The sequence below is a fragment of the Amblyomma americanum genome, chromosome 9, assembly GCF_052857255.1.
Source record: "Amblyomma americanum isolate KBUSLIRL-KWMA chromosome 9, ASM5285725v1, whole genome shotgun sequence".
Lineage (NCBI taxonomy): Eukaryota > Metazoa > Arthropoda > Arachnida > Ixodida > Ixodidae > Amblyomma > Amblyomma americanum.
In genome coordinates, this window is record NC_135505.1 from 113,644,755 (window position 1) to 113,671,660 (window position 26,906).

A 26,906-nucleotide genomic window follows, 5' to 3' on the forward strand; every position below is an offset into this window, starting at 1 on the left:
CACACTCGCTTTTCTAGCCTCCGCGCTGCATTCACTTCCGAGGTTGCGGGTGACATGCAACACTGTCGTGGACCGATTGCCTCTCTTTCATTTTCTTCCTATAGTCCTTAAATTATTCTCATCACGTCACTCGCGGAGTTCTGATAGCCAACATGGAAATCGAGGCTTGCAACGGGACTCACACGTTCGTCTGTTTACGGTGGCAGGGACGTGTAATCCTTGGCACGTAGGACCTTTGAATGTTCTTCAACGCCGAGCATCCTCAACTCGGGATCGGGGTAGTCGACACTAATCGCACCCGTAATGTTTCCCAAGATGAGATCGTAGATGGGTTGGTCTACGCATTTTGCCACTATCTGCCCAGTATAGTATGGCGTGGACACTAGAATCCTGGCTTCAGGAAGGTACCTTACTGTGCTAGCTACAAGAGTGACGGCCGACGCTTCCCCTGTAAGAAAGATCCTCGTCCTTCACAAGGCTTCTCCGAACCAAAGCTGTGTTGGCTCCGCTGTCTCTAAGCGTCAATATAGGGCGGTTTCCTATTTGCGCAACCACAACCGGCATTGTTGCTTTCGACTTGTTTGTTCCACTCACCGCCTCATTTTCCAGCGGCGTTTGCTTTCCTTTCAGCTGTGGAACATCAGGAGGCGTGACAAATTCTGCCCGAGAGTCGACAACGCATGCAGCTCGGTCCTGCGTTCTGTATCGGCACTCACCCAGAGTATGACCCCTGCTCTTACAACCGTGACGCACAAACTGTGTCTTTTGAGCAACGCTACTAGTCCGACAGTCAACTGCACGGTGTCCCACCTTGCCGCAGAGAAAACACCTTACTCGCGCCTTAGATGCAGCGCCATATGCTCTTGTTACTCATATTTCTCAGCCCTTGAGCCTCGAGAAATTGGTCTGCAGTGTCGGAAAAGTTTTCTAGTGAACACAACTTTCTATTAGGAATAGCGCTAGCTTTGAACTTCAACACGCTAAAAAATGTTCTGTGACCAGCTTGTCACGCACCCCTTCAAAACTCTTTTCTGTGTTTGACATATCAAGCCACCTATCAAAATAGTTGGTCAGCCTGCAGGAAAACTGCGTAGCGGTTTCCGAATCCTCAGGTTTCGCGGTGCGAAATCTCTCACGAAAACTCTCTGCCGTAAGCCTGAATCTTTGGAGGAGTGCCTTCTTGACATTCTCATAGTCCATGGATTCAGCAGCAGGAATCCTTCCAAACACATTCAGAGCCTCCACGACAAAACACATGCTCAATGCCGTGGCCCATTCACTGCGCTCGCAGCCTTACCCCAAAGCTAACCGCTTTAATCGTTGCAGATATGCGTCCAGATCATCTGTTTTGTCACCAAAAGGAGCCATCAGCTTTCTTGGACAAACTCTGGCCGGTTTAGGAGATTATGTGTCCATTAAGGAACACTGATCATTGTCCGTGACCTCCAAATATCCTCCCGCGACATGCGCCTGTTTCCACAAAATAAACTCCTTCTCCCGTTCTATCCTTTTCTCCTGTTCTGCCTCGCGAGCTCTTCTCGCCTCCCGCTCTTCGGCTACGCGAGCGTCTACGCGTGCTTGCGCCTTTTCCTCTCTCTGCCTTTTTGCCTGTTCGTTCTCCTTGTCACAGAGACGCATCGCCAAAACCTTGCTTAACCCTTGCTTTAGCGCAGGTTCTAACGTTTTTTTTTTCCAAATCCATACTTTCTACCGTAGAGAAACCGTAAAGATCCCAGACAAAGCAAAGAGAAATAAGGAAATGAGTCCTGGCACAGGCTCGCCACTTGTCTTTGTCACGGATCTCCCCGGATAATACTCGGACCGAAAGAATGGACTAGGCGACAGGTGTACCCACGCAGACGCACCTTTAATACACCATAAGTGACACACATACTAGAACACAAAACTAACAAAACTAACACAAAACACAGACTATAAATACACACGACCCGGGAACACTGCTACCAGCGTCTACTACTAGCGTTCCGAAAGAATTGACTAGGCGACGGGTGTACCCACACAGACGCACCTTTAATACACCATACGTGACACACACACTAGCACACAAAACTAACAAAGCTAACACAAAACACAGGCTAGAAATACACACTGCATGGCAACACATCTACCAGCGTCTACTACTAGCGTTCCGAAAGAAGTGACTAGGCAACAGGTGTACCCACACAGACGCACCTTTAGTACACCCTAAGTGACACACACACTAGAACACAAAACTGACGAAACTAACACGAAACACAGAATAAAAATGCACACTACCCGGGAAAACTGCTACCAGCGTCTACTACTAGCGTTCTACTGCTAGTGGTCGGCGTTCGTGCTAACGGTTGGTTCGGTGCGGCTGCGGCGTTGTATGGGTTCAATAGCCGGCGTCGAGATGCCGTTCGACGTGCTAAGGCCGGCGTGGCTGGCAGCGTCGTTGGCTGCGTCGCACAAGCTTCGTCCTCTGCTTCTCTTCTCCACCAATCAACTTTTCCCACCTCACCGAACGCTTCTTCTTGTCTTCGGTTATTCCACGTCATCCTTATCGTCAACCGCGTCGTCTTCTTCAAACCTCTTTCGTTCATAATTTTATTTTAGACCCGATTAAACATGACAGAGTTACTGCGTCATTTGCTTTCCTCAAAACCAATTTTAGTTAAATGAACCCGACCGCGGCGGCAGCGTTTCGATGGAGGCGAAACGCAAGGGCGCCCGTGCGCTGTGCGATGTTAGTGCACGTTAAAGATTCCCAGGGGGTCGAAATTATTCCGGAGACGTCCACGACAGCACCTCTTTCTACTTTAACTCCTTCCTTTATGCCTTCTCTTAAGGCGCGGTTCAGGTGTCCGCCGAGAGGTGAGACAAATACAGCACTTTTTCCTTCCCCCCCCCCCCCCACAGAAAAACACAATTAAAAACCAATTAATTTTATTACGAGTTAAAAACAAAAAACAAACCGCTGAAGGCGAGCCCCTGCCCGCGAGACGTTTGTGCCTTGGGAAAGCTAGTCGGCTGTTACGTTAAAACTTCGGCGCCAACTCGCAGCGCCATAGATTCGGACAAACAATCACTCAAGCAAAAAATTGATGAAAATTTAGATTTAATTTTTTTTCCAACAGCAGCACACATAAACAGACAAAAAAAGAAACGGCACAAATATACACGCACCGGGCTGGGTCATATCTCTTGAAGGAATCTTCACCTTCTCCATGCCTCAGTACTCCGGATACAAGTCCATTCGGCGTCAGAATACCGTCATGGGTTGATGTGCCTTCCTTTAAAGTCAGGTTCCCGTTGAGCTGCTGGTCCCAATCTGCACTCAAACTTCATATCTAACCCTCGCCGTGGAGCCGTGCTTGGACTGGGTGTCAGCATGCGCATGATACGGGACGATGTACCGTGGATGCAGGTTCATCCTTTCCTTCAGAGTCTTCCCAATCTTCACGTTTCCGTCGACTCTGCTAACGTCGGCAGTCCACACAGAAATCTTGTCAATCTTGTTCCGGATCTGGACGACCGCACCGCACACGTCATCACTGAACTCGCCGAAGCCTTCTCCTATCAGGCACAGCAGAACTTCGAGCCAGTAGTCATCCAAGACTGTTGACCCCTCGTTCTTGCTCATGTTGAAGAGCCACCGACCGCCTTGCTTGTTGCGGGGGTCTTCCCACATGGGCTTGATGGCGGTCTTGAAAAGCGAGTAGTCGCAGCCGGAAGGCAGTTTGCTGGGAAACTCGAGGTGGTTGTAGAGGGCCCAGAAGTCCTCGACTGTGTCGAACGATGAGATCTCCAGAAGGTTCTCCTCCCAGCTGCGGCTTTTGTCGTTCCTGTAGAACCAGAGGCTCCAGCGATGTTCGAGTGGGTGTTTCAACGGCCTGCTGAGCGGCGCGCTTGTGCGATCCAGCTGGGACTGCTCACGATCATTCGAGTCGCCCTCGAGTTGCTTGCCTTCAGCCGCCATACTCAGCAAAACTCGCAGGCAGCTTTACGTGGCTCGGCGTATAGCAAACGATCACAGAACTAACACGCGGCACTCACTGCGAATCTCTCGCCGGTATCACCAGAACTGCGAACGCTGCGAACGTGAGGCGACTCGCGAGGGCATAGGCAAACGGCGTTGTCCGAAATCTGGCGCTCCGATTGGCAGAAAAAGGCGGAACGCGGATGAGCTGGCCCAATGAGAGGCCGAGGAGCGCTCATGCGCCGGTCACGCGACTCTCACGCCACTTACAGCGGTCAAACGAACTACTGAGAGCCGCTAAATATCGTAGTGGAGTTGATGAAAATGTCAGCTCATTTTCATAGTTTTATTTTCTTTTTCTGTAGTGAAATGTGCTTTTTATGCGCGCGATGTGTGCCTCCCTGCGAGAATCTGCAGCATGGAGGAAGAGAAATAATGTGCAATTTTCAATTTTTAACAGGGGGACCCAGGGGGCCAGGGAGCCAGTTATGCGCCCTTCCTTTCCTTGAAATCATTGGAGTCTAAAGAACATTGTCAACGCCAACGAACACAATGAACGCCGATGGTCTTCAGAAAAGAGAAAATTGGTTTCTCTGGAAAGGAAATGGCACAGTATCTGCCTCACATTCACATGTCGGTTGACACCTGTGCCGCGCGGCAAGGGAAGGGATAAAGGAGGGAGTGAAAGAAGAAAAGAAGAAAGAGGTGCCGTAATCAATGGCTCCGGAATAATTTCGACCACCTGGGTATCCGAAATTGGTTTTTGCCAGTGTTGTCGGTAACGCGTTAAAAGTAACGGCGTTACCGGTAACGCGTTACTTTTTTCGATAACTTACTAAAGTACTCGTTACCAATTCGTAACTGCAAAGGGTAACGTACTTACGTTAACATTTTTCGGTAACGTGAGGTGTCACGTTACTAGTTACTTTTTGTTCCAGTTGTGACCCACTCCGCCCTCTTTTTTAGAAAAAAAAAGCGCAGAGCACCTAAAGTGGTGTTGTAAATAAACAAAATGTACAGGTGCTCTCGACGACCCATGTTTGGGCTCTCATGCATACCAGAAGACAGCTGCCCTTGACAACGCACCCAACTAAAAAAAAAAAGGATAGCCATAAAGCACGAAACACCTGATCGAACACGCATTCACACACTTGCCTCCACCTGCCTCCGCTTCCCAAACCACTCACACACACAACTCTCTACAGAGTGGAAGCATGCCGAGCATTTTGGAACATCACTTTTTTGAGAATTACTCTAAATTTGTTAAGTTCAGCGATGTTTTCTTTGTGAAGTTAGAATTGATGATGGAGTGTCATTTTGTGTTTAATGCCACATTCAGAAGATGGCTTCATCATGTGCCACGCAGTTAGAATCCAACACATGTAACTCTACAGGCAACTTTACGCCACTGTAACATTGCTAAGCTCCTGCAGATTTGTGAAAAGTATTCTCGTCAAATCAGAATATCGCCTACAATAGTTATTTGGGCTAGACGTTATATGTTAAATGTGAGCTTTGTTCGAGACCCCGAGACCGCGGTGCGAATGCGACGCACGACATCGATGCAAGAACGAACGCGCCTGGCATCGGCCAGCAAGGTACGAAACCCAAGCATGTCGAAGGAAAGGTTATCAATGCAGGACGCATGCCCAGACTACCGAAGGGGGAAATCAAAATCATGTTTCGACCAAAAGGTGGCATCGACATCGTTAAGGTCGGCGCCCTGACGGTCACCGCCGCAATCTTCGAGGCCGCCGGCATAACGGGGTACGAAAGTACGGAAGACAGGGTCTGTCCGAACTTACACCAGAACATCGTCGTCGTCAGCACACCGAAACGAACGAACGCGGACAGCTATGCTCAAATGCGGCTAATTCACACACAAGGAACATCGCACGATGCCAACGCGTACGAAATAGCACCCGATAATACAACCAAGGGAGTGATTCTTGGCATCCATATTGAGGACAGACACCGAGCACTGGATGAGAACATCGTAAACCCAAGAAACCCACTGTCACTGGCGGCCAACCGCATAGGCACTACGACCACGGTTGTAATTGCATTCGACGGACTCAATGTGCCCAACCTCGTCAGGTACGGCGCAACACTCGTTCGTTGCAAGTTGTATCGCAAGCAAATTGACATCTGTTACCAGTGCGGACGCTTCGGCCACCGCATGGACGTTTGCCCAAATTCCGCCAACCCTATTTGGCAGGGGTTGCGGAGTTCGCAACCCAGACCAGGGACACCAATGCTCGCCAAAGTGTAACCTGTGCGGCGGCGCTCGCATGACGGCCGACAAGGCCTGCAAAGCAAGGTACAAGACTCCGTATACGTGATTCGCAGGCTACGATGGGAGCGCCAAAACGCACATGCCCAAGTGACACAGCAAGACTTCCCGCCCACCCAGCCGCACAGACCCAGATCCACATCGCGATCGCGTGGCCCGTCCCGGTCCCGCAGCCGGCAAAGACACAGCCGCGTTCCGACAAGATCGAGATCAAGGACACCAACTCCCGGAGGGAAGGTTAGCTGAATGGACACTGTCCGGGGCATCGCGCGGGAGGGGGTCGTAACAGCACATGCAGTCCCAGAGCAAAAATCAAAAAGCCGATAATGGCATTTTAGAGGCACTAACGAAAGAGAACGCGGTAATTCGCGAACAAATACAAAAGCAATGCGAGAGATGCGAGAACTCAGACGCGAGCGCGTCGTGGTGGAACAAAGCAAACAGAACGCACAACAGTAGGTACCGGCGAGCGTTCCTGACGCGGACGCATCCGCCCTGAAGAAACGGGCGATACACCAACAGCAGCAGCACGAGAGCGGTTTCGAGAGCCAGGTGCGAGCAAAAATTACAGAAAAGAAATTGCTATGCACCATGCAAAGTACCATTGAGACCCTACATGCAACAGTCCTCGGACTCGCAAACAGGACCACTAACCTCGAAGGAAACATGCAAATAATAATGAATCACTGCGTATTCACGCAACACGGACACGCACCGGCGAGCAGTGATGCGGGACCGAGCCACCATCAAGGGCAGCCGGGTAACTTGCATCAGCATCTACATGGCCAAAGATAATCAAGGGATAGTAATTTGCAGTGGAACTGTCGCGGCTTCGGCGACAAAAAGGCGGTTTTACAGCAACACATCAGGCACGCAACACGTAAATCGGACGTAATATTACTCCAAGAAACTCAGCAACGCGGCTACCTTAACAGGCTACAAAACGCACGGGAGCAAAATCGAGGGGAGGGGTGTATGCACGCTCATTAGGAAGCGTCTCACAATCGTTGCCCACGAACTAAGCGGCGTCCAAATGGAACACGCTCTCATCGAACTGATACCCACCAAGCAGAGGAAACAAAGTATATGCATACTGAACGTATACAGCAGCCCGTCGAAACACCGCCAACGCTTCCGTGCGCTGTTTCAGAAGACGCTCAAGATTGCCGGGTCCCGGAAGCTGATTGCAGAGGGAGATTTCAACGCGGCAGACACGGCATGGGGTTACGGCTACAGCACGGCCAAGGGAAGACAACTCGGGCAAGATGCGCAGGAACTCCACGGTACGGATCCGGCGCACCGGACTAGAATAGGTAACTCCACTTCCATGGACACAACCCCGGACCTGACGTTCATCCCAAATGCCGGGGAGACGGCCACCACGCGGCAGAACACGTAGACCGACCTGGGGAGCGACCACATGATCGTCGAAATACACGTACACACTCCGGACAAGGCGCACGGCAGTAAACAAAAATTCAAATGGACGGATAGGGAAGATTTCAGAAAGAAACGACACCAACAACAGTCTTTAGGAGATACGATCACGGACATCGAAGCCTGGACCCGCTCGCTGGTTGCAGACGCCCAAGCATCAACCAAGACCGTCGAAACAGAAGTTGAAACTGACAAGATGGACAGCCGCCTGGCGCATCTCATCGAGGCGAAGAACTCGGTCATGGCTAGGTGGAAGGGACAGATACTAAATCGGAGACTCGGAAAGAAAATAGCGGAGATCAACCAAAACATCAGCACTGCCGAACGCTCAACCGCCAGCAATGGGACGAGTTATGCAATGCAGTCGACGGCCACCTACACAACGGGAAAGTGGAACCTGCAAAGGTATCTGTTGGACGAAACGAAGATCAAGTCCCACCAGAGAAACTGCCTCTCACGTCTATTACACAAGGAGTCGAGAAGCACGGTGAAGATGCAGTGACCGTCCCGTTACGAGCGAAGTACTTGCCGCACACTTCGACCGCACAACACGGCCCATATGTGGGGGATCCGAACGCCAAACTGGATAAGGACTTTAGCGCAGAAGATATCAGGACGGCGCTGCACAACCTCCACAGCAGATCGGCGCCGGGCCCTCACGGGGTGCCGAATGCGCCCTGAAGAATCTCGACGACCGATCCGTGGAACAGTGAATGGCATTCATCAATGACTGCTGGCAGCGCGACAGCCTCCCGCAACAGTGGAAAACTGCGATAATGATACTAATCCCGAAACTCGGAAAAGCGCCGAGCCTCGACAACCTTCGCCCCATATCCCTAACGTCGTGCGTCGGCAAGACCATGTAGCACGCACCGCTTAACCGCTGGCAAGCCCACTTAGAGCAGAAAGGGACATACCCACCACCCATAATAGGATTCCCCCCACAATAGTCCACGCAAGACGCAATGATACAACTGAAGCACCAGGTGCTTGACGGCAAGACGAGAGGCGCGTGCCAGAGCAATTCTCGGCCTCGACCTTGAAAGCGCGTTCGACAGAATCGCGCACTCGGCGATCTTACAGCTGATATCGCGGCAAAACTATAGGTGTACGCACGTACAACTACGTAAAAGATTTCTCGACAGACAGGCGAGCTGTTTTAGTGGCAGGGGACCTCCAGCTAGAAGAGCAAACGCTGGGAAGCACCGGCACCCCGCAGGGCTCCGTGATCTCGCCCATGCTCTTCAACCTGGTCATGATCTGGCTAGCAGAAAAGCTACAAGAACTCGAAGACGTCCGGCACATCATATACGCCAACGACATAACACTCTGAGTGCACGAAGGCAGCGACGGTCACATCGGAACGGCACTGCAACTAGCAATCGAAACAATAGAAGAATACCTTGTGGGTACGGGATTACGATGTCCGCCTACAAAGCCGGAACTCCTACTCTACCGCCCTACGCAGAGGGGCAGACCACCCGGGAATGGTGGGAATGCGGCAACGACCAGACGAGAATACGAAGAGATCAAACTACGCACGAGCAACGGAGCAACCATCCCCGATAGTCAAATAATTAGGATCCTCGGCATTTTAATCGAGGCCAACGGCGTCAACGGCGGAACGATCACTAAATTAAAGCACAAGACGGCTAACGCCATGCGAATCCTCAAGAGGGTCACTAGCAGAAGAAACGGAATGAGGGAGGAGAGTGTCACGCGACTCATACACTCTTTCGTCATGAGCCGTATTGCGTAAGTCGCGGCATTCCAGAACTGGTACAAGAGCGAAGAGGCCTCATCCGCAGGGTGTACTACAACATAGCACTGGGTCTACCCGAGTCCACCAGCACGCACCGATTGCTCCAGCTCGGGCTTCTAAACACGCTTACTGAAATCGCCGAGGTGCAGCGCACTTGACACCTAGAAAGATTAGCAGGCACGAGAGCAGGACGCCAGATCATGGAAAGTCTCGGCATCCGTTACCACGCACAAGGCCAGAAAGTCGCCGTTCCGGACATGATCAAACAAACGATAAGAGTCGACCCGATTCCACGGAACGTCCACCCGGAACACAACCGGGGAAGAAGAGTGGCCAGGGCCAGAGCTCTCCTACACAGCCACAGAGACGAAACGGCGACAAGGTTCATTGACGCCGCGGAATACGCAGAACGTTCACGATTCGCGGTTGCGGTCGCCGATTCCAGTGGCAAAACGCGCATAACGGCAAGTGTAGCGTGCGAGCGCGCAGAAGCGGAGGAAGCGGCAGCCGCACTCGCCCGCACGGATACGACTGGTACCACGGCTCTTGCGACTCGCGACAAGCGGTCCGAAACTTCACCAAAGGATGGATCTCACAGAGCACGGCCCAAGTCCTGAGCAATCGACAAGTCCAGCGGGAGGTAGATTTTCAAACCAGAATTCAGTGGTTCCCGACGCACATGGGAGAAGTATCGAAGATGTTTCGCAACCGAAACGAGACGGCACGCGCTAAGGCGCGCGAGCTCGCGAACCGCGCCGGCGACCATCGTCCATGGGACGTGAGCACCGAAGACTGCGTGACCAGCTACAACGAAATTACCAAGGCCCTCTGCCTGGCCCGCCGAACCTTCCCTCCGCCCAGCGACCAGCTGGACAGGGCAGACGCGGTGGCACTCGGACAACTGCAGACGCTCACGTACTCCAACCCGGAACAATACCACAGGCGCTACCCCGGTACATACACGACAAATATATGCAAGGTCTGCCACACGGATATCGCCACTTTAACCCACATGCTCTCGGGCTGTAGCAAAAACCCTGACGGTGCTAACTCCGGAACCCTCCCGCCGCGGTGGGCCGCTGCCTTGCGAAGCCCCAGCCTCGGTGACCAACCCTGTGCCGTCCATCAGGCCCCCGAGGCGACGGCGAGGCAACACCTCGACGTCCCCACGTGGGAGACCTAAGGCCGCGTCGTCGAAAGCTCTGCAGGACCTTAAAGTTGTTACCAACCAACCAACCTGGGAATCTTTAACGTGCACTGACATCGCATAGCACACGGGCGCCTTAGCGTTTTGCCTCCATAAAAACGCAGCTGCCGCGGTCGAGTCGGAACCCGGGAACTCCGGATCAGTAGCCGAACCAAATGTTACGTGCTCAGCTTTTCCAGCGACTTGTTTTGCTTTCTCAGAGCTCTAAAATCTTTCAATTCGGCACCTCTTTCTTCCTTTATTCTCCTATAGTCCTTTATTTATGCCTTCACTTACCGCGCGGTTCGTGTGTCCACAGAGGCATGCGAGACAGTTACTGCGTCATTTCCTTTCCTCAAATCCAACGAATTAAATTTTCTACGAGTTAAAAAAAAAATGAAGGCGAGACCCTGCCTACGAGACGTTTGTGTCTTAGAAAACCCACTGGTTTGTTCATTTCAAACTTCGACTCCAAGTCAGTGCGCAGTAAATTCGGACAACCAACCATTCCAGCAAAAAATAAACCTTTATTTTAGAACTTTCTTCAAAAGCAGCACACACAGAGACAAAACAAACGACACACACACACACGCCGGGCTGGGTCATCTCTCTTGACGGAATCATCACCTTCATCATGTCCCAAACCTCTCGATACAAGTCCGTTCGGCGTCAAATACCATGATGGGTTGATTTGCCTTTCTTTAAATGTCAGGTTCCCGTCGAGCTACCGCGCCCAAGCTGCAGTCAAACTTCGTATCTAACCCTCGCCGTTGAGCCATACTTGGACTGGGTGTCAGCATGGGCATGATACGGGCGTATAGATAAAGAGGCGCACTCGAATGAACAGATAAAGGAATAGCCGGACTGACGATCTCGGGGGCGCATACATACTTGGAGTCGCTGAGGCTAGCGCCAGTATAAGAGCGACAAAGTAATTCGAGGGTAACGCCTCGTGAGGAACGAATCGTCCAATATTTGTGTAGATACTGTGATGATATGCGATAGCAGAGCGTGCTGATTTCTCATATTTTATTGGCGAGCCGATGTGAACGCGCCGTCGCCGACTTGCGACTGGGCGCAGCTCGGCAAGTTCACATTTAACGCGACAGGGTTAAGGAGCTCGTGTCGCAGAAAAGCCGGTGTCGTTGGCGTTGGCGGATTGATAGATTGGTTGATTGATTGGTGGAATGATTGATTGATCAATCGATGGATCGATCGATTGATTGATTAATTGGTGGACTGACTGATCGATCGATCAATTGATTGATTAATTTATTGATCGATCGATAAATTTTTCCTTCCCTTAAGGCACGATCCGGGTGTCCAGCGAGAAATGTGAGACAGGCGTCATTTCAATTCCTTAAAAGCAATTGTTCATTTCATTTTCCTTCCCTTACGGCCCGGTTCGGGTGTCCGCCGAGATATGAGACAGGCGTCCTTTCCTTAAATTTTCCAACGGGACACGCGTCGCGCCTAATGGGCGATGGCGTTCCGTGCACCCCTTGGCAACGCTGCGACACGCTGTCGCGTCTCACTCTTAAAGATGAATCTTGAGCTTCCTCCAAATTTTTTTCAGTTTCTTGTTTTTGTAATACAAAACCAAACCTGCGTAACGTAGTATGCGCGGTAGTGGAGGGGTCCGGAACTTAGTTCTGAACACGGTATTAATACCTCCGGCAGCATGGTTTCGGCCACACGGTGGTTTATTTTTTTAACGCGCAGCGCAGCCTCCGCGTACTCGACATTTTCTGCATTTTGCTTGTAGCGAACAGAAATTGGAAATGGAAATTGGTTGTTGGGGAAAGGAAATTTTGCAGTATCTGCCTCACATATCGGCGGACACCTGAACCGCGCCGTAAGGGAAGGGATATTGGAGGGAGTGAAAGAAGAAAGGAAGAAAGAGGTGCCGTATAGTAGAGGACTCCGGAATAATTTCGACCATCTGGAGATCTTTAACATGCACTGACATCGGGCGCCTTAGCGTTTCGCCTCCATCGAAACGCGGCCACCGCAGTCAGGTTCGAACCCGGGAACTCCGGATCAGTAGCCGAGCGCCCTAACCACAGAGCCACCGCGGCGTGTAGTAGCGAACAAAAGCTTTGCAATCCGGGAACATAGAACTAGAGCTGAACTACAGGATCAAGCCGGTATGCAGGCTGTTTCACCTAAGACTTTACACAATTTTTAAAGATACTTTTTTTTAGTTAGAAAAGCGTTTTCTTCGGCATATCATTGTTAGCAGTGTAGTACATCAGTATACAGGCGTGATAACTAGCAGGCTGGTTAACTATTACTGAATAGTTAACTTTTAAACTATTACTGTTAGGTTCCTTAATCACTGAGAGACGTGTAGCCGCGCCGTAAGTAATATCGATGTCAGTTTTTGGAACTTCAAAAACGCGGTTCCTCGGCGCTGTCACCTTACATATTCTGGCTGCATCGCGCCAAAATTCATGCGCTTTCGCGTAGCTTGCAGGCAAAGCAACCTCTCCAGTGCACGTAAATGAATGGAGAGGAACGTGACGTAAGGGATAGCCAGTAGGTAGGGGCGATCTAAAAGAATGAAAAGTAATAAGCTCCTTCCTGCACCATTTACATATAACAGGCTCAACACTTCAGGGACAAAAATTATTGTGGGAAAATAAAAACAATGAAAAATAAAGTGTCCCTTTGAGAACAATTCCATATATTTATTGTTCCTGATAACAAAAAAAAACGGATTATCTGGCTCTTTCTGGGTATGCTGACGTTTTGTCCGCCAACGAAAGACGCAATTATCGGCGAGAAAACTGGATTTAATAAACATTGATTGTAAAACATAAAATCTTCCCGCCACTCGATTCACACTCGCGACTTCATTACCGAAAAGAACGGGCTGGCTGCAGGCTGGTGGTTTAATATCTAGGTGTCTCTTTAAAATGATTCAAGGGCACTTCAAGATAAAATCAGATAGATATGTTCAGCCTCCGGGAAGACGGAGCGCGAGAACAAGCCACACTCGATCGATCAAGCCTTACGACTCACGTATTGATGTTTTTCGTTACTCTTTTTTTCCTGATGTCATCGAAATTTGGAATGCTTTGCCTGTTGAAGTTGTCGAACAATCGGAAGTGCACAAGTTCGAACGTTCTATCGATATTTTGTGTCGGGGGCACCCAACTTGATGTTATGAGACATGAATTTTTTCTGTTGTATATTGCATTGTATTCCCTCCCTGTAACGACCCTCAAGCGAGGGTCAAAAGTATCAATAAAAAAAAACACGAAAAATTGTTTTTTTTCATTTAACATAAGGCTTGAAGTGAACGAGAAGGCTAGTCTTCATCCGTGCTAAAGAAATAAAAGAATTTTTATATTTATTTGTTATTCAACGGCCATTCGAACCCTGAAATGTAGTATAAATTAACAGCATGAAGAGGCAAACTTGACTGTAAAACACTGTTATTTACATGATCTCAGTTTGGTCTTGCTGGCCGATGGCAGCGGCGGAACGTGCAAAAAGAAGTTGGGTCCTTAAGCGAAGCAGTTAACGGTACCGATCCGATCCGAAATTGGCCCCAATCTCGCACGAGCACGATCGTCATTTCACGGCCCCAACCACACTCCTGTTCCGCAGTGAAAAAAAATGAGCAGTTTCGTGCACGTGGTTCGTCTGAGGCGCCCTCTCGTGTTTTCGTGCGCCGCATATTGAGACGCATACAGCGCAAAAGACGCACTCGCTTTTCTAGCCTCCGCGCTGCATTCACTTCCGAGGTTGCGGGTGACATGCAGCACTGTCGAGGACCGATTGCCTCTCGCATTTTCTTCCTATAGTCCTTAAATTATTCGCATCACGTCACTCGCGGAGTTCTGATAGCCAACATGGAAATCGAGGCTTGCGACAGGACTCACACGTTCGTCTTTTTACGGTGGCAGCGACGTGTAATCCTTGGCACGTAGGACATTCTGAATGTTCTTCAACGCCGAGCATCCTCCACTCGGGATCGGGGTCGTCGACACTAACTGCACCCGAAATGTTTCCCAAGATATGATCGTAGATGGGTTGGTCTACGCATTTTGCCACTATCTGCCCAGTATAGTATGGCGTGGACACTAGAATCCTGGCTTCAGCAAGGTACCTTACTGTGCTATCTACAAGAGTGACGGCCGACGCTTCCCCTGTAAGAAAGATCCTCGTCCTTCACAAGGCTTCTCCGAACCAAAGCTGTGTTGGCTCCGCTGTCTCTAAGCACCATTATAGGGCGGTCTCCTATTTGCCCAACCACAACCGGCATTGTTGCTTTCAACTTGCTTGTTCCACTCACCGCCTCATTTTCCAGCGGCGTTTGCTTTCCTTTCAGCTGTGGAACTTCAGGAGGCATGACAAGTTATGCCCGAGAGTCGACAACGCATGCAGCTCGGTCCTGCGTTCTGTATCGGCACTCATCCAGAGTATGACCCCTCCTCTTACAACCGCGACACACAAACTGTGTCTTTTGAGCAACGCTACTAGTCCGACAGTCAACTGCATGATGTCCCACCTTGCCGCAGAGAAAACACCTTAGTGGCGCCTTAGATGCAGCGCCATATGCTCTTGGTCTTGCCGCATCTGTCTCTGGGACCTTTTGTGTTTCCTCCCTTGCCTTACTCATATTTCTCAGCCCTTGAGCCTCGAGAAATTGGTCTGCAGTGTCGGCAAACTCTTCTAGTGAACACAACTTTCTATTAGGAATAGCGCTAGCTTTGAGCTGCAACACGTTAAAAAATGTTCTGTCACCAGCTTGTCACGCGCCCCTTCAAAAGTCTTTTCTGTGCTTGACATATCAAGCCACCTATCAAAATAGTTGGTCAGCCTGCAGGAAAACTGATTCGCGGTTTCAGAATCCTCAGGTGTCGCGGTGCGAAATCTCTCACGAAAACCCTCTGCCATAAGCCTGAATCTTTGGAGGAGTGCCTTCTTGACATTCTCATAGTCCATGGATTCAGCAGCAGGAATCCTTCCAAACACATTCAGAGCCTCCACGACAAAACACATGCTCAATGCCGTGGCCCATTCACTGCGCTCGCAGCCTTACCCCAAAGCTAACCGCTTGAATCGTTGCAGATATGCGTCCAGATCAACTCTTTTGTCACCAAAAGGAGCCATCAGCTCTCTTGGACAAACTCTGGCCAGTCTAGGAGATTCCGTGCCCGTTAAGGAACGATGATCATTGTATCCTCCCGCGATATGCGCCTGTTTCCACAAAAGAAACTCCTTCTCCCGTTCTATCCTTTTCTCCTGTTCTGCCTCGCGAGCTCTTCTTGCCTCCTGCTCTTCGGCTACGCGACCGTCTACGCGTGCTTGCGCCCTTTCCTCTCTGCCTTTTTGCCTGTTCGTTCTCCTCGTCACAGAGACGCATCGCCTCTTCCTTGCTTTAACCTAGCTTGAGCGCGAGTTCTAACGTTTTTTCCAAATCCATACTTTCAACCATCGAGAAACCGGAAAGATCCCAGGCAAAGCAAAGGGAAACAAGGGAAATGAATCCTGGCACAGGCTCGCCACTTATCTTTGTCACGGATCTCCCCTGATAACACTCGAACCGAAAGGATGGACTAGGCGACAGGTGTACCCACACAGACGCACCTTTAATACACCATAAGTGACACACATACTAGCACACAAAACTAACAAAACTAACAAAACTAACACAAAGCACAGACTATAAATACACACGACCCGGAAACACTGCTACCAACGTCTACTACTAGCGTTCCGAAAGAATTGACTAGGCGACAGGTGTACCCACACAGACGCATCTTTAATGCACCCGAAGTGACGCACACACTAGCACACAAAACTAACAAAACTAACACAAAACACAGACTATAAATACACACGACCCGGGAACACTGCTACCAGCGTCTACTACTGGCGTTCCGAAAGAATTGACTAGGCGACAGGTGAACACACACAGACGCACCTTTAATACACCCTAACTGACACACACACTAGAACACAAAACTAACAAAACTAACACAAAACACAAACTATAAATACACACGACCCGGGAACACTGCTACCGGCGTGTACTACTAGCGTTCTACTGCTAGCGGTCGGCGTTCGTGCTCACAGTTGGTTTGGTACGGTTGCGGCGTTGTATGGGTCCAGTAGCCGGCGTCGATATGGCGTTCGACGTGCTCAGGCCGGCGTCGTTGGCTACGTCGCACAAGCTTCGTCCTCTGCTTCTCTCCTCCACCAATCATATCTTCCCACCTCACCGAACGCTTCTTTTTCTTCAACCTCTTTAGTTTTCGGTTAATCCACGTCATCCTTATTTCAAAACTCTTTCGATCATAATTTAATTTAGGCTTCCTATTATACGTGACACAGTTACTGCGTCATTTGCTTACCTCAAAACCAATTTCAATTAAATGATCCCGACCACGGCGGCAGCGTTTCGATGGAGGCGAAACGCAAAGGCGCCCGTGTGCTGTGCCATGTCAGTGCACGTTAAAGATCCCTAGGTGGTCGAAATTATTCCGAAGCCCACCACTACGGCACCTCCTACTTCCTTTCTTCTCCCAGTCTCTCCTTTATCCCTTCCCTTACGACACGGTTCCGGCGCCCGCCGAGATGTGACAAATACTGCAGCATTTCCTCCCCCTCCCAATAAAAAACAATTAAAAACCAATTAATTTTCTTACGAGTTAGAACAAAAAAAATCAAACCGCTGAAGGCGAGCCCCTGCCCGCGAGACGTTTGTGCCTTGGGAAAGCCAGTCGGTTGTTATGTTAAAACTTCGGCGCCAAATCGCAGCGCCGTAGATTCGCACAACCAATCACTCAAGCAAAAACTGAAATAAGATTTTATTGTAATTTTTTTCCAACAGCAGCACACATAGACAAGCAAAAAAAAAGAAACGGCACAAATATACACGCACCGGGCTGGGTCATATCTCTTGAAGGAATCTTCACCTTCTCCATGCCTCAGTACTCCGGATACAAGTCCATTCGGCGTCAGAATACCGTCATGGGTTGATGTGCCTTCCTTTAAAGTCACGTTCCCGTTGAGCTGCTGGTCCCAATCTGCACTCAAACTTCATATCTAACCCTCGCCGTGGAGCCGTGCTTGGACTGGGTGTCAGCATGCGCATGATACGGGACGATGTACCGTGGATGCAGGTTCATCCTTTCCTTCAGAGTCTTCCCAATCTTCACGTTTCCGTCGACTCTGCTAACGTCGGCAGTCCACACAGAAATCTTGTCAATCTTGTTCCGGATCTGGACGACAGCACCGCACACGTCATCACTGAACTCGCCGAAGCCTTCCCCTATCAGGCACAGCAGAACTTCGAGCCAGTAGTCATCCAAGACTGTTGACCCCTCGTTCTTGCTCATGTTGAAGAGCCACCGACCGCCTTGCTTGTTGCGGGGGTCTTCCCACATGGGCTTGATGGCGGTCTTGAAAAGCGAGTAGTCGCAGCCGGAAGGCAGTTTGCTGGGAAACTCGAGGTGGTTGTAGAGGGCCCAGAAGTCCTCGACTGTGTCGAACGATGAGATCTCCAGAAGGTTCTCCTCCCAGCTGCGGCTTTTGTCGTTCCTGTAGAACCAGATGCTCCAGCGATGTTCGAGTGGGTGTTTCAAAGGCCTGCTGAGCGACGCGCTTGTGCGATCCAGCTGGGACTGCTCACGATCACTCGAGTCGCCCTCGAGTTGCTTGCCTTCAGCCGCCATACTCAGCAAAACTCGCAGGCAGCTTTACGTGGCTCGGCGTATAGCAAACGATCACAGAACTAACACGTGGCACTCACTGCGAATCTCTCGCCGGTATCACCAGAACTGCGAACGCTGCGAACGTGAGGCGACTCGCGAGGGCATAGGAAAACGGCGTTGTCCGAAATCTGGCGCTCCGATTGGCAGAAAAAGGCGGAACGCGGATGAACTGGCCCAATGAGAGGCCGAGGAGCGCTCATGCGCCGGTCACGCGACTCTCACGCCATTTACAGCGGTCAAACGAACTACTGAGAGCCGCTAAATATCGTAGTGGAAATGCTGAAAATGTGAGCTCATTTTCATAGTTTTATTTTCTTTTTCTGTAGTGAAATGTGCTTTTTATGCGCCCGATGTGTGCCTCCCTGCGAGAATCTGCAGCATGGAGGAAGAGAAATAATGTGCAATTTTCAATTTTTAACAGGGGGACCCAGGGGGCCAGGGAGCCAGTTATGCGCCCTTCCTTTCCTTGAAATCATTGGAGTCTCTAGAACATTGTCAACGCCAACGAACACAATGAACACCGATGGTCTACAGAAAAGAGAAAATTGGTTTTTCTGGAAAGGAAATGGCACAGTATCTGCCTCACATGTCGGCTGACACCTGTGCCGCGCCGCAAGGGAAGGGATAAAGGAGGGAGTGAAAGAAGAAAGGAAGAAAGAGGTGCCGTAATCGAGGGCTCCGGAATAATTTCGACCACCTCGGGATCTGAAATTGGTTTTTGGCAGTGTTGTCGGTAACGCGTTACAAGTAACGGCGTTACCGGTAACGCGTTACTTTTTTCGATAACTTACTAAAGTACTCGTTACCAATTCGGAACTGTAACGGGTAACGTACTTATGTTAACATTTTTAGGTAACGTGAGGTGTCACGTTACTAGTTACTTTTTGTTCCAGTTGTGACCCACTCCGCCACCTTTTTTAGAAAAAAAAGCGCGGAGTACCTAAAGTGATGTAAATAAACAAAATGTACAGGTGGTCCTGACGACCCTTGTTGGGGCTCGCATGCATGCCAGAAAACAGCTGCCCTTGACAACGCACCCAAGTAAAAAAAAAACAGACAGAATAGCCATAAAGCACGAAACACCTGATCGAACACGCATTCACACACTTGGCTTCACCTACCTCCCCTTCCCAAACCACTCACACACACAACACTATACAGAGTGGAAGCATGCCGAGCATTTAGGAACATCACATTTTTGAGAATTACTCTAAATTTGTTGAGAGTTCAGCGATGTTTTCTTTGTGAAGTTAGAATTGATGATGGAGTGTCATTTTGTGTTTAGTGCCACTACCACATTCAGACGATGGCTTCATCATGTGCCACACAGTTAGAATCCAACACATGTAACTCTACAGGCAACTTTACGCCACTATAACATTGCTAAGCTCCTGTACATTTGTCCAAAGTATTCTCGTTAAATCAGGATATCGCGTAAAATAGTTGTTTGGGCTAGATGTTATATGTGAAATGTGAGCTTTGTAAAATTGTTATCGTACGTTCTTAAGGTGACGAAAAATTAAAATTTATGGCCATTAAGTAACGGCAAAGTAACGTGCGGTACTTTTTTCGGTAACGGTAACGATAACGCGTTACCTTTTTTGTAGGTAACGTAGGGTGGTAACGCGTTCCTTTTTTAACGTAACGAGTAACATATTTAGTTACTTTTTTTCGGTAACGCCTACAACACTGGTTTTTGGATGGTGCTGCAATCGCCGAGGTGCGCGGACGCGTTCACATCGGCTCTGTCTTCTACACATGATTTCGCAGCGATGACAACTGTATTTCACCGCCAATCTTTCACCAACGGATCCGTTAAGTCGAGAGGCATCGATGGATACCCAGTTCTGAGGTGGGACACTACTCCTCGCAGAGATATTGAACTTCCAGCGCTCCGGCCACGCCGTAGCCTCGCTAGGTCTAGGCGTGTACGCCAGACGCTAGGCCTAGCCGGCGAAACAGCTGTGCGTTGCCGACGGACGCGGTGCCACGTTTACGGACTCTTTCCAACGAAGCGGCCCAAGCCGACGAACGTGACTCAAGAATGAACGTGCAAGTGATGGGGGAAGACATTTCCGCCGACGCAATTACCGAAGAAGCCGGATGGAAGACCGCCGGAGCGCGGCGTTCGAGACCCCAAGACCGCGGTGCGAATGCGACGCACGACATCGATGCAAGAACGAACGCGCCTGGCAACGGCCAACAAGGTACGAAACCCAAGCATGTCGAAGGAAAGGTTATCAATGCAGGACGCATGCCCAGACTACCGAAGGGTAAAATCAAAATCATGTTTCGACCAAAAGGTGGCCTCGACATCGTTAAGGTCGGCGCCCTGACGGTCACCGCCGCAATCTTCGAGGCCGCCGGCATAACGGGGTACGAAAGTACGGAAGACAGGGTCTGTCCGAACTTACACCAGAACATCGTCGTCGTCAGCACACCGAAACGAACGAACGCGGACAGCTATGCCCAAATGCGGCTAATTCACACACAAGGAACATCGCACGATGTCAACGCGTACGAAATGGCACCCGATAATACAACCAAGGGAGTGATTCGTGGCATCCACATTGAGGACAGACACCGAGCACTGGATGAGAACATCGTAAACCCAAGAAACCCACTGTCACTGGCGGCCAACCGCATAGGCACTACGACCACGGTTGTAATTGCATTCGACGGACTCAAAGTGCCCAACCTCGTCAGGTACGGCGCAACACTCGTTCGTTGCACGTTGTATCGCAAGCAAATTGACATCTGTTACCAGTGCGGACGCTTCGGCCACCGCATGGACGTTTGCCCAAATTCCGCCAACCCTATTTGCAGGGGTTGCGGAGTTCGCAACCCAGACCAGGGACACCAATGCTCGCCAAAGTGTAGCCTGTGCGGCGGCGCTCGCATGACGGCCGACAAGGCCTGCAAAGCAAGGTACAAGACTCCGTATACGTGATTCGCAGGCTACGATGGGAGCGCCAAAACGCACATGCCCAAGTGACACAGCAAGACTTCCCGCCCATCCAGCCGCACAGACCCAGATCCACATCGCAATCGCGTGGCCCGTCCCGGTCCCGCAGCCGGCAAAGACACAACCGAGTTCCGACAAGATCGAGATCAAGGACACCAACTCCCGGAGAGAAGTTAGCTGGGCGGACACTGTCCGGTGCATCGCGCGGGAGGGGGTCGTAACAGCACATGCAGTCCCAGAGCAAAAATCAAAAAGCCGATAATGGCATTTTATAGGCACTAAGGAAAGAGAACGCTGTAATTCGCGAACAAATACAAAAGCAATGCTAGAGATGCGAGAACTCAGACGCGAGCGCGTCGTGGTGGAACAAAGCAAACAGAACGCCAATAATGCAAATGTGGCACGCCACATACGCCGACGACATAACACTCTGGGTGCACGAAGGCAGCGACGGTCACATCGAAACGGCACTGCAACTAGCAATCGAGACAATAAAGGAATACCTTGTGGGTGCGGGATTACGATGTTCGCGTACTAAGTCGGAACTCCTACTCTACCGCCCTACGCAGAGGGGCAGACCACCTGGGGGTGGTGGGAATGCGGCAACGACCAGACGAAAATACGAAGAGATCAGACTACGCACGAGCAACGGAGCAACCATCCCGATAGTCAAATAATTAGGATCCTCGGCATTTTAATCGAGGCCAACGGCGTCAACGGCGAAACTATCACTAAATTAAAGCACAACACGGCTAACGCCATGCGAATCCTCAAGAGGGTCACTAGCAGAAGAAACGGAATGAGGGAGGCGAGTGTCACACGACTCATACACTCTTTCGTCATGAGCCATATTGCGTACGTCGCGGCATTCCACAACTCGTACAAGGGCGAAGAAGCCTCATCCGCAGGGAGTACAAGATAGCACTGGGTCTAACCAAGTCCACCAGCACGCACCGATTGCTCCAGCTCGGGCTTCACAACACGCTTAGCGAAATCGCCGAGGCGCAGCGCACTTCACAACTAGAAAAATTAGCGGGCACGAGAGCCGGACGCCAGAACATGGAAAGTCTCAGCATCCGTTACCACGCACAACAAGGCCAGAAAGTCGCCGTTCTGGACGCGATCAGACAAACGATAAGAGCCGACCCGATTCCACGGAACGTCCACTCAGAACACAACCGGGGAAGAAGAGTGGCCAGGGCCAGAGCTCTCCTACACAGCCACAAAGACGAAACGGGGACAAGGTTCGTTGACGTCGCGGAATACGCAGAACGCTCGCGATTCGCGGTTGCGGTCGCTGATTCGAGTGGCAAAACGCGTATAACGGCAAGTGTAGCGTGCGAGCGCCTATAAGAAGCGGAGGAAGCGGCGGTGGCACTCGCCCTCAGGATCCGACGTGCACCACGGTTCTTGTGACTCGCGACAAACGGTCCGAAACTTCGCCAAAGGATGGATCTCACAGAGCACGGCCCGAGTCCTGAGCAATCGACAAGTCCAGCGGGAGGTAGATTTTCAAACCAGAATTCAGTGGTTCCCTGCGCAGATGGGAGAAGTATCGAAGCCATATCGCAACCGAAACAAGACGGCACACGCCAAGGCGCGCGAGCTCGGGAACCGCGCCGGCGACCGTCGTCCATGGGACAGCACCAAAGACTGCTTGACCAGCTACAACGAAATTACCAAGGCCCTCTGCCTGGCCCACCGAACTTTCCCTCCGCCCAACGACAAGCTGGACAGGGCGGACGCGGTGGCCCTCAGACAACTGCAGACGCTAACGCTCGCCAACCTGGAACGATACCACAGGCTCTACCCTGGCACATACCCGGCAAATATATGCAAGGTTTTCCACACGGATATCGCCACTTTAACCCACATGCTCTGGGATTGTAACAAAAACCCGCACGGTGCTAACTCCGGAACCCTCCCGCCGCGGTGGGCCGCTGCCTTGCGCAGCCCTAGCCTCGGTGACCAACCCTGGGCCGTCCAGCAGGCCCGCGAGGCGACGGCGAGGCAACACCTCGACGCCCCCACGTGGGAGACCTAAGGCCACGCCGTCGAAAGCTCTTTAGGACCTTAAATTAAGTTGTTACCAACCAACCAACCTGGAGATATTTAACGTGCACTGACATCGCACAGCACACGGGCGCCTTAGCGATTTGCTTCCGTAAAAACGCAGCCGCCGCGGTCGAGCTCGAACCCAAGAACTCCGGATCAGTAGCCGAACCAAATGTTACGTGCTCAGCTTTTCCAGCGATTTGCTTGCTCGCTCAGAGCTCTAATATCTTTCAATTCGGCACCTCTTTCTTCCTTTATTCTCCTATAGTCCTCTCTTTATGCCTTCCCTTACCGCGCGGCTCGTGTGTCCACAGAGGCATGCGAGACAGTTACTGCGTCATTTCCTTTCCTCAATTCCAACTTGAATCAAATTTTCTACGAGTTAAAAAAAATGAAGGCGAGCCCTTGCCCACGAGACGTTTGTGTCTTGGAAAAGCCAGTGGGTTAATCATTTCAAACTTCGGCTCCAAGTCAGTGCGCAGTAAATTCGGACAACCAACCATTGCAGCAAAAAGTAAACGTTTATTTTAAAACTTTCTTCAAAAGCAGCGTACACAGAGAAAACAAACGGCACACACACAGACGTCGGGCTGGGTCATTTCTCTTGACGGAATCTTCACCATCTCCATGTCCCAAAACTCTCGATACAAGCCCATTCGGCGTCAAATACCGTGATGGGTTGATGTGCCTTTCTTTAAAGTCAGGTTCCCGTTGAGCAACCGCTCCCAAGCTGCAGTCAAACTTCGTGTCTAACCCTCGCCATGGAGCCATACTTGGACTGGGTGTCAGTATGGGCATGATACGGGCGTATAGATAATGAGGCGCACTCGAATGAACAGATAAAGGAACAGCCTTACTGTCGATCTTGGGAGCGGATACCTACTTGGAGTCGCTGAGGCTAGCGCCAGTATAAGAGCGACAAGGTAATTCGAGGGCAATGCCTCGTGAGGAACGAATCGTCCAATATATGTGTAGAAACTGTGATGATATGCGATAACAGAGCGTGCTGATTTCTTATATTTTATTGGCGAGCCGATGTGAACGCGCCGTCAGTCACAGACTTGCGACTGGGCGCTGCTCGGCAAGTTCATTTTTAACGCGACTTTAAGGAGCCCGTATCGCAGAAAAGCCGGTGTCGTCGGCGGATTGATAAATTGGTTGATTGATTGGAGGAATGATTGATTGATCAATCGGTGGATCGATCGATTGATTGATTAACTGATGGATTGACGGATCGATCGATCAATTGATTGATTAATTTATTGATCGATCGATAGATTTTTCCTTCCCTTACGGCACGATCCGGGTGTCCAGCGAGAAATGTGAGACAGGCATCATTTCAATTCCTTAAAAGCAATTATTCATTTCATTTTCCTTCCCTTACGGCCCGGTTCGGGTGTCCGCCGAGATATGTGAGACAGGCGTCCTTTCCTTAAATTTTCCAACGGGACACGCGTCGCGCCGAACGGGCGATGGCGTTCCGTGCACTCCTTGGCTACGCTGCGACACGCTGTCGTGTCTCACTCTTAAAGGTGAAGCCTGAGCTTCCTCCAAATTTTTTTTTAAGTTTCTTGTTTTTGTAACAAAACCAAACCTGCGTAATGTAGTATGCGCGGTAGTGGAGGGGTCCGGAACTTAGTTTCGAACGCGGTAATAATACCTCCGACAGCGTGGTTTCGGCCACACGGTGGTGCGCGTTAAAAAAAAAACGCCCAGCGCAGCCTCCGCGTACTCGACATTTTCTGCATTTTGCTTGTAGCGAACAGAAATTCGAATTGGAAATTGTTTTTTTTGGGAAAGGAAATGGCGCAGTATCTTCCTCACATATAGGTGGACACCTGAACCGCGCCGTAAGGGAAAGGTAAAGGAGGGACTAAGAAAAAAAAATGAAGAAAGAGGCGCCGTAGTGGAGGGCTCTGGAATAATTTCGACCACCTGGGGATCTTTAACGTGCACTGACATCGCACAGCACACGAGCGCCTTATCGTTTCGCCTCCATCGAAACGCGGCCGCCGCGGTCGGGTTCGAACCCTGGAACTGCGGATCAGTAGCTGAGCGCCCTAACCACTGAGCCAACGCGGCGGGTAGTAGCGAACAGAAACTTTGAAACGCGGGAACATAAAACTGGACCTGGACTACAGGATCAAGCCGGTATGCAGGCTGTTTCTCCTAAGACTTTACACAATATTTAAAAATAGACTTTTTTTTGTTAGAAAAGCATTGTTAGCAGTGTAATACATCAGTATACAGGCGTGCTAACTAGCAGGCTGGTTAACTATTATTGAATAGTTAACTTTTAAACTATTACTGTTAGGTTTCTTAATCACTTAGAAGCGTGTAGCCGCGCCGAAAGTAATATCGATTTCAGCTTTTGGAATTTCGAAAACGCGGTTCCTCGGCCCTGTGGCCCTACAAAATTCTGGCTGCGTCGCGCCAAAATTCATGCGCTTTCGTGTAGCTTGCAGGCAAAGCAACCTATCCAGTGCACGTAACTAAATGGAGAGGAATGTAATGTAAAGGACAGTCAGTAGGCGGCCTAAAAGAATGAAAAATAATAAGGTCCTGCTGCACCATTTACGTATAACAGGCTCAGGACTTAAGGGAAGTAGAGAACAATTCTAAGTATTTATCGTTCTTAGTAAAAAAAAAAACGTATTATCTGGCTCGTTTTGGGTACGCTGACGTTCTGTCCGCCAACAAAAGACGCAGTTGTCGGCGAGAAAGTTGGATTTAATAAATATTGATTGTAATACATAAAATCTTCCCGCCACTCGATTCAGACTCACGACTTCATTACCGTAAAGAACGGGCTGGCTGCAGGCTGGTGGTTTTATATCTAGGTGTCTCTGGCATTAAACACGAAAAATTGTTTTTTTTTTCATTTAACATAAGACTTGAAGTGAACGAGCAGGCTAGTTTTCATCCGTGCAAAATAAATAAAAAGAATTTTTGTATTTATTTCTTATTCAACGACCTTTCGAACCCTGAAATGTAGTATAAATAAATTAATAACATGAAGAGGCAGACTTGACTCTTAAACACAATTATTTACATGACCTCAGTTTGCTCTTGCTGGCCGATGCCAACGGCGGAACGTGCAAAAAGAAGTTGGGTCCTTAGACGGAGCAGTTAACGGTACCGATCCGATCCGAAATTGGCACCGATCCCGTACGGGCACGCTCGTCATTTCACCGCCCCAACCACACTCCTGTTCCGCAGTGAAAAAAAAAGGAGGAGTTCCGTGCACGTGGTTCGTCTGAGGCGCCCTCTCGTGTTTTCGTGCGCCGCATATTGAGACGCATACAGCGCAAAAGACGCACTCGCTTTTCTAGCCTCCGCGCTGCATTCACTTACAAGGTTGCGGGTGACATGCAGCACTGTCGTGGACCGATTGCCGCTCTTGCATTTTCTTCCTATAGTCCTTAAATTATTCGCATCACGTCACTCGCGGAGTTCTGATAGCCATCATGGAAATCGAGGCTTGCAACAGGACTCACACGTTCGTCTGTTTACGGTG

At 50.2% G+C, this 26,906-nt stretch overlaps 1 protein-coding gene and 2 pseudogenes across 3 annotated transcripts in view; all 3 read right to left on the reverse strand.

Moving 5' to 3' along the window:
• The window catches only part of LOC144104128 (triokinase/FMN cyclase-like), a 203,296-nt gene that overhangs the window by 125,443 nt on the left and 50,947 nt on the right, over window positions 1-26,906 (reverse strand). The gene's annotated exons all lie outside the window — the stretch shown is intronic.
• LOC144105380 (eukaryotic translation initiation factor 4E-1A pseudogene) lies at window positions 3,125-4,066 on the reverse strand (annotated as a pseudogene).
• LOC144105381 (eukaryotic translation initiation factor 4E-1A pseudogene) lies at window positions 17,447-18,466 on the reverse strand (annotated as a pseudogene).